Raw genomic sequence first — 8165 nt, 5'->3', positions numbered from 1 at the left:
CATGTATTGGGTATTGATTGTTTTAATACTATGAGACATGAGGTATGGATCACATATTGAAAACAAAGCCTTCGAAGACTATTCATTGAAATATGTAGAAACACTTACCTGCCGTGCAAGTGGTTCCTGTAAAAATTCTAAGCATCCCGACCTGGGATGTAGCCCTGATGGCATCTTACAGTCTCTCAGTATAGATGGGTGATGGTGTTTTAGAAATTAAGTGCAATCAGTACTTGAAAACATTAAGCCAACTGAGGCAAAATAAAAACTTACAAAGAAGAAATACTTTCATTTTGCAGCACTTTTGAAAATGGCAGACTGAATTTGAAAAGAAATCATAAGATTTATTTTCAATGTCAAATGCAAATGGCCATCTGTGAAAAATCGTTTTGTGACTTTGTAATATGGTCGCCTAAGGGTATGTCAGTAGAAAGAATACCCTTCAATAAATTATTTTGGGAACAGCCTCTTGAAAATATTTCACAAATTTATTCTAGTTCCTGAGATATTTGAAATGTTTTGTTTGTTGTTTAACACCGCACTCATCAATATTCCAGCTGTGTGACGGTGGTCTGTAAATATCAACCAAGTCAGCGAGCCTGACCACCCGATCCCGTTAGTCGCCTTTTATGACAAGCATGTGTTGCTGAAGACCTATTATTCTACCCTGGAATCTTCACGGGTCCCACGCAATTGGGATCGATGACATGCATAAACCAAGTCAGCGAGCCTGACCACCCGATCCCGTTAGTCTCCTTTAACGGCAAGCTTGGGTTGCTAAAGACCTATTCTACCCCGGATCTTCACGGGTCGCCATTTACTACAAGCATGGGTTGCTGAAGACCTATTCTACCCTGGATCTTCACGGGTCGCCTTTTACTACAAGCATGGGTTGCTGAAGACCTATTCTACTCCAGATCTTCACGGGTCGCCTAGCTTTTACTACAAGCATGGGTTGCTGAAGACCTATTCTACTCCGGATCTTCACGGGTCGCCTTTTACTACAAGCATGGGTTGCTGAAGAACTATTCTACCCCGAAATCTTCATAGGTTGTTACTGAATAAATGTGCCAGTCTGTTAGGTTGTTTTAATGTTTTGAAATATTAACAGTTCAAGAGTTGTGTTTAAGCAGATAACCAGTTTCTCCTGAACAAGGGGGAGTGTAATTTTTTGTTGGTCAACAATGCTCCTGTGATATTTGATTGCCTTTCCCTGAATGGAATAGACGGGTACTCAAAGGTGGCATATTTAACTCAGTTTGTATATCGACTCTATGCAAACTTCATTTGATGGATACAATGAATTATGAAGACTTAGCAGGGGCAGTGTTTGAAATAGACATCAGCCCGTAGGCCCGAGATCAGAGACATTTTTGAAAGCTGTAATTTCCCCTTGATAAATGTAGGCTCCATATATCATCACAGAACCCGTGAAGATTCCGGGTTAGAATAGGTCTTCAGGAAACCATGCTTGCCGTAAAAGGCGACTATGCTTGTCGTATAAGGCGACTAACGGGATCAGGTGATCAGGCTCGCTGACTTGGTTGATACATGTCATCGATCCCAATTGCGTGGATCCATGTTCATGATATTAATTAATATTCCAGCTATATGACGTCGGTCTGTAAAATAGACGAGTCTGGACCAGACAATCCAGTGATTGACATCATGAGCATCGATCCACGCAATTGGAATCGATGACATGCATCAAACCAAGTCAGCGAGCCCGACCACCCGATCCCATTATTCGCCTTTTACGGCAAGCAAGGGTTGCTGAATACCTATTCTACCCCGGAATCTTCACGGGCCTCGTGAATCTTAAATGCAGTGAGAAGCAATGTAAGGCACGCAGAAAGACTCAAAGGATAATGACAGTCTGGGAATCAAAGTTCCTGTACAAAATTCCTCATCGAGTGATCCTTTCTGAACAAAGAAGTCTTTGAACGTAGAAACAGCAAATAAGCAGTACTTTCGCTTTGATCGATACATCTGACCCTGCGCCTGAAAGGAGTAGTTGCCGTTTTCTTTCAGTTGTATGAGGCCATTTCTCTCACAAAGATAAGGAAAGGGTTTCCCAGGAGCAATGACCTCAGTTCTAGCACTGTAAGGACATTTAACCTCAACAATTGTGTTACAATCAATGATACCATCTGGGGTTGCTGCTAGGAAGGGGAGTTCAGAATCAACAAACATTCCACAACTGTAAACATGCACATTGCAGGCTATCTCAAGTTTGGCAATAGCTTTGGGTTCTTGCTGTAACCATGCCTCATAGATTTACAAACTAGTTTCCTGCCAGAGACAATTTGTTTACATAATTTAGTTTTGTTTCTCCTTGTACATTTGCAGATTGTCCCAAACTGAGATGCTGTCAACCTCCATCTCCTCTCTTCAAGCCATAAGCTACACTTGCTCTGCTTTGTCCGTAGCCTGGCCAACTGTAACCTGTCGAAGACTGACAGAATAAAATTTCACTATATCACACACAACATAAAATTGTTTCTAAAACAGCTTAACTTTGTCGTATCTCGCTCAAAGGAACCGGAAAAGATCCATTTACATGTGATTCAATCTAACCATTAACTACTACACTGCAACGTCTAACGATATTGTGATCAGATATCTATCAACTGCAGTAAAAAATAAATTAACCATATTATGTTTGTTTGTTTGTTTTTAACGCCGCACTCAGCAATATTACAGCTATATGACGGCGGTCTTTAAACAATCGATTCTGGACCAGACAATCCAGTGATTGGCATCATGAGCATCGATCCACGCAATTGGGTTCGATGACATGTATCAACCAAGTCAGCGAGCCTGACCACCCGATCCTGTTAGTCGTCTATACCCGTGAAGATTCCGGGATAGAATATAGGTCTTCAGGAACCCATGCTTATCGTAAAAGGCGACTAACGGGACCGGTTGGTCTGGCTCGCTGACTTGGTTGCTGCATGTCGTGGACCGATGCTCATGATATCAATCACTGGATTGTCTGGTCCAGACTCGATTATTTATAAAACCGCCGTCATAAAGCTGGAATATTACTGACTGCGGCGTTAAACAACAAACCAACTAACCAACCAAGTATACACCAATGGGTTTTGCATACATGTCGCCATTATAGTCCCGGTTCAGGCTCTGTAGACTGACATAGCATAATGGGTAACAGATGTGTACGCATGATTTATTTACAATTTCAACAATATTTGCACACCCCTGACGTTTTTTTTATCGATAACAACGATTTGTAAAAGGCGACTAACGGGATCGGGTGACTTGGTTGATGCATGTCATCGATCCGTATTGCGTGGATCGATGTTCATGATATTAATCACTGGATTGTCTGCTCTGACTCTGTATCAATGTGATAGAACATCGAGGAGGTCTGTGACTTCACCAAAGAGAACTGTTGGTCGCTGTTTTGTTTCTTCTATTCTTTTTATACAGTTATAAGAGACCCGTGAAGATTCCGGGATTGAATAGGTCTTCAGCAACCCATGCTTGCCGTAAAAGGTGACTTTGCTTGTCGTAAAAGGCGACTAACGTGATCGTGTGGTCAGACTCGCTGACCTGGTTGATGCATGTCATCGATCCCAATTGCATGGATCGATGCTCATGATTTCAATCACCGGATTGTCTGGTCCAGACTCGATTATTTACAGACTGCCGTCATATAGCTGGAATATTGCTGAGTGCGCCGTTAAACAACAAACCAAAGTTAGGAGAACCGCACCAGACTCGACATGGTGAGTTATGCATCCATTTGCTGTCAATGATTCACCTAATCTCTTAACCTCTGCTTGTTTGGGGATGAGCTAAGAAATAGCGATGTTATGCAAGCGCCACTTTCGTCACAAGGTAACTTTACTCCTACACCAATATTGTAACAGCCCTGACCCGAATTATTGCCTGTAACTATAATGGTAGTTTACTGCTATATGTTTATAGATGACTTCTTTATCTGAACAACTTTACAGTTACTAGGATAGCAATTTGTGTCTGTTTTCAAAAATGCTCCTCTCTTCTTGGTACCTTTCATAAGAAATCCTTAGGAGTCCTGCTGGGGTTTCTTGATCTTTGCTTGGACCTTGGGGAAGGTTCCCTTGACGAAAAAAAAGGGATGTCCAGTGAGTAACCGAGTCGATTAGGTTCTTCTCTGTTCTCAAAAGTGATGCCAAGGTGGCTTTCCTTGTCTCCAGCTGAGTTCCCTCCATCTTCTGCCCCCGATCCACTTGGCCTGGAGTTGGGTTCGGCCCTGCCAAGAGTCCTCATCCGCCTCGTGAGGTTGTCGAATGACTTCGGATCCAGCATGGCTTCTTCTGAAATACCCGCCTCGTACACAAACCCACCCCGGTAGCACCGTTCCTATGGAGGAGGATGTCCTTGATCTCTAATTTAGTAGAGGCGCCACACTTGTTTTGTCAAGGGTCGAACTCTGCAGGTGGTGTATTCACTTCCGGTCCAAGACTGATGACTGTCTGAGATAATGGACAGAGCATCATCTTGTACCTCCTTCGCCTCCACTGGTAGGGTCTTTGTACATGTTTTAAAGGTCTGCCATCCCTTCTCCCATTCTTCTTCTGTTCTTGGCATACTGCCATGCGTCGAGACTCAAAGAAGGACCATTTCTCTTGTCTTTGCTGAAAGTGCCGCATTCCAACCTAGAGCTGGTACTACCCTCACATACGTTTCAGGATAAAGCGAAAACCAGGTGACGTTGCCCTCTGATGTAAAGTCTGGGTCAAGTTCCTGTAGCTGTATCTTGTGCTTGGCATCACAGTGCCTCTTCCCTCTGAAACTCTTGAAAAGGAATGGAATGTAGGACACAGGATACAGGCTACCTTGAGCTTACGATGGAGTGCTGCTGCCAAATGGTTCTTCAATTCTTTCTTCTTGGCAAAAGAATTGTCACATGTTCCTAATCCAAAGACATAATTGTGTGCCATCTTCAATGATTATGTGTATTCTGTAAAACAAACGTTTTCTTTTAGGCTCGCCTAAACATCCAACAATGCAGCATGTTATTCCAACTTAAATGCCATCATGTGTAAGTATACTATTGATTATGTCTTAAGGTCAATACTCTACAACCCTGACACTGGTTTGCATGAATCTCATGGGTCACCTCCATCTGTTCTGTATACTCTGGGGGTAAGGGTTGCCCAGTCGTCTAAGGCGCCACGATTCGCTGTGCAGAGTTGCGTCCCTTGGGCACGCCAGAAAACTATGATTGTGGGTTCGAATCCCGGTTCGCCCCAATTGTTTCTAGATTTGTCAGCACCATACCCGTGCTCGTTGGTTTCACCGAAGTGGTAAACGTCCGAAACCTGCATCACTTCTGGCTTTCCTCCCACATTAAGATGACACGCCGTGATATAACTGGAATACTGTTAAAAGCGGCGTTAAACCCAACTCACTCACTCACTCCGACAATGCAGCATCTTCTTCCAACTTAAATGCCATCATGTGTAATTATACTATTGATTATGTCTTAAGGTTTATACTCTACAACCCTGACACTGGTTTGCATGAATCTCTTTTAAATATCTTAGCCTCACAGGACAATCATGGCTTCAGTCTTTACATGGGTCGGCTCCATCTATTCTGTGTATTCTGTTCTCACACGATGCCTCTACCCTTACCGAACTGGGCTGGATTTTTTGGTCTCAATCATCGTGCCATCAGTGGAAAATTACGAGTTATGTCCCTTCTATGTCCCTCCTATTAACCAATCAGATTCCACCTCTCATGTCTCTACTTTGAACAAAGTATTCCCCAATGCTTGACCCACACAACTCATTGGTTAGTTGTTTAATGCTGCACACAGCAATATTCCAGTTATTTGACAGCGGTCTGTAAATAATTGATTACGGACCAGACGATCTAGTGATTAATATCATGAACAGCCCATTCTTGCCATAAAGGCGACTATACTTGTTGTATGAGGCGACTAACAGGACTGGGTGGTCAGACTTCCTGACTTGGTTGATGCATGTCATCATATCCCAATTGCATAGATCGATGCTCATAATATCAATCACTGGATTGTCCGGTCCAGACTCGATTATTTAGACCGCCGTCATATAGGTGGAATATTGCTGATTGCGGCGTTAAATATCAAACAAACAAGGCCTTTGCCTTTAAAAAAAAAATTGATTCTGGACCAGACAATACTGTGATTGACATCGTGATCAACGCTTCATTCAACTGGGAGATTGAAGCTCTTGATGTGATCCTAGGTACAAAATAAATTGGTTGGTTTGTTGTTAAACGTCGCACTCAGCAATATACCAGCTATATGACGGCGGTCTGTATATAATCGAGCCTGGACCAGACAATCCAGTGACTGATATCATGAGCAAAGCTTCATACAACTTGGAGATTGATGGTCTTGATGTGATCCTGGGTATGAAATAAATTAACTTCACACACATTCATCATAATGTAAGCATTTATTACACTTAATAACATTAGTTCACATTAACAGATTTGTAATTTATGAAAAAAATATAATTTAAAAAATGTATAAGCCCTCTTTTTATCATGTTTATAAAAACAAATTTGAAGAAATAAGAATTATTTCAAACTGGACTTATCTTGTGCATTAGATGATTTTCGTACCTCTGATTGAACGTCACACCATTGATATATAAAATATGAATGAAATATTGCATAACACAAGGGGGTTAACAATGTTAACACCAAACACACACAGGAACACGGACTCCACTATGGCAATAGTGTCACTGATCTGTTTCTGAAAGACTGAGTCTACTTTAACACAGCTTTTAGCGGTATCCACACCATGTCACAGCAGGGGACGCCAAGGAATGGGATTAACGCCTTCAACTTCACACTGTTCTTAGGCAAGAAAGACAAATACCTGTGTGCAATTTCGTTTCCAGACTCCTCTGGTGGTCTGGTGGATACAGTGTTTGCCTGGAGAATTTCACCCTATTCTTAGGCTAGTAGGACACATACTGGAGCCAAATTCTGTCTGCTTCAATTAGGGTTGCGACCGGGTACGAAAACTGAACTCGGGTACCCGTAGTTCAATGTTGTCCCACTTGTTTGTAATGCTTTTGCGAAAAAAGGGTCATCAAACATCTGTTGATCTATTCTAAGGTATTATGTCTTTTATTAAATGCCTGCATGGCTTACCTAAAACCACAAGTGACGCAGAATATCAAAGTAAATGCTGTTGTGTTTAAAACTTAGATGCTTTTTCATAGAACTCGTCGAACTACCTGCGTAGCTGATACATATGCCACAGAGACGGCATTTGGTCTTTTTCTTTGTGTCATCAAGGTCAAAATACGCCCAAACATTTGAACCTTTGTCGTCCATTTTGAAGTGACTTACGAGTTATCTCCCCTGAACGGGTACTCGAGTCCTAAGCTACCCGACCAGTTATCAACCCTAGCTTCAATACTCCTTTGGTGGTCAAGTGGATAGAGGGTGCCTGGAAAGTGATCGGCAGCAGGGCTGTTACGATTCACTCGCATATTCAGTGAATCGAACCGTATCCATTCATGAATTGAATTCATTATTCATGGCCACTAGAATCGAATATTTATGAATATGCAATCATGTGCATTCACATACCCTGCACCTAAAAATATCCATAAGAACATATTATATACATAGATTTCTTCAAAGATAACACTCGTATAATATTTAATTTGACAGTATTGTGGTCACTGGTCATTGTTGCATTTGAGCAGATACTAGTACCTGGATAAGTGCAGTATATAAATGAATAATATAATAATAGTTAACAAACCATGTCAAATAAGTTTTGTTATTGTTTCACTGAATATAACAAATAACACATCAGCTGCTGACTTGTTATTGTATTTGTAAATTAATATTCGTATTTGTTACCCTATATTCATGATACGAATCATATTCGCGTCATAGTGTATTCGGTGCAGCCCTAATGGTGAGTGGTTTCGATCCCTGGTGGCATCATACCAACATTGACTCGGGAATCAGAATGCTGTGTGTGAATGGAGTGAGTATACAGCGTTAATCTGCGGCTTGGTATCACAGTGGGCTAGCACTATAAAACCATCATTAGGCTGGACTAGAACATGCCACACACACACATATATGCAGGTTGATAACGCTTCACACATTGTACACAGTGAGATCAAGGACAT

Source organism: Haliotis cracherodii, unplaced genomic scaffold (genome assembly GCF_022045235.1).
Source record: "Haliotis cracherodii isolate W230 unplaced genomic scaffold, xgHalCrac1.p SCAF_12, whole genome shotgun sequence".
Classification (NCBI taxonomy): domain Eukaryota; kingdom Metazoa; phylum Mollusca; class Gastropoda; order Lepetellida; family Haliotidae; genus Haliotis; species Haliotis cracherodii.
The sequence above is the reverse complement of the archived record's forward strand: the minus strand, read 5'-3'. Positions refer to the sequence as shown.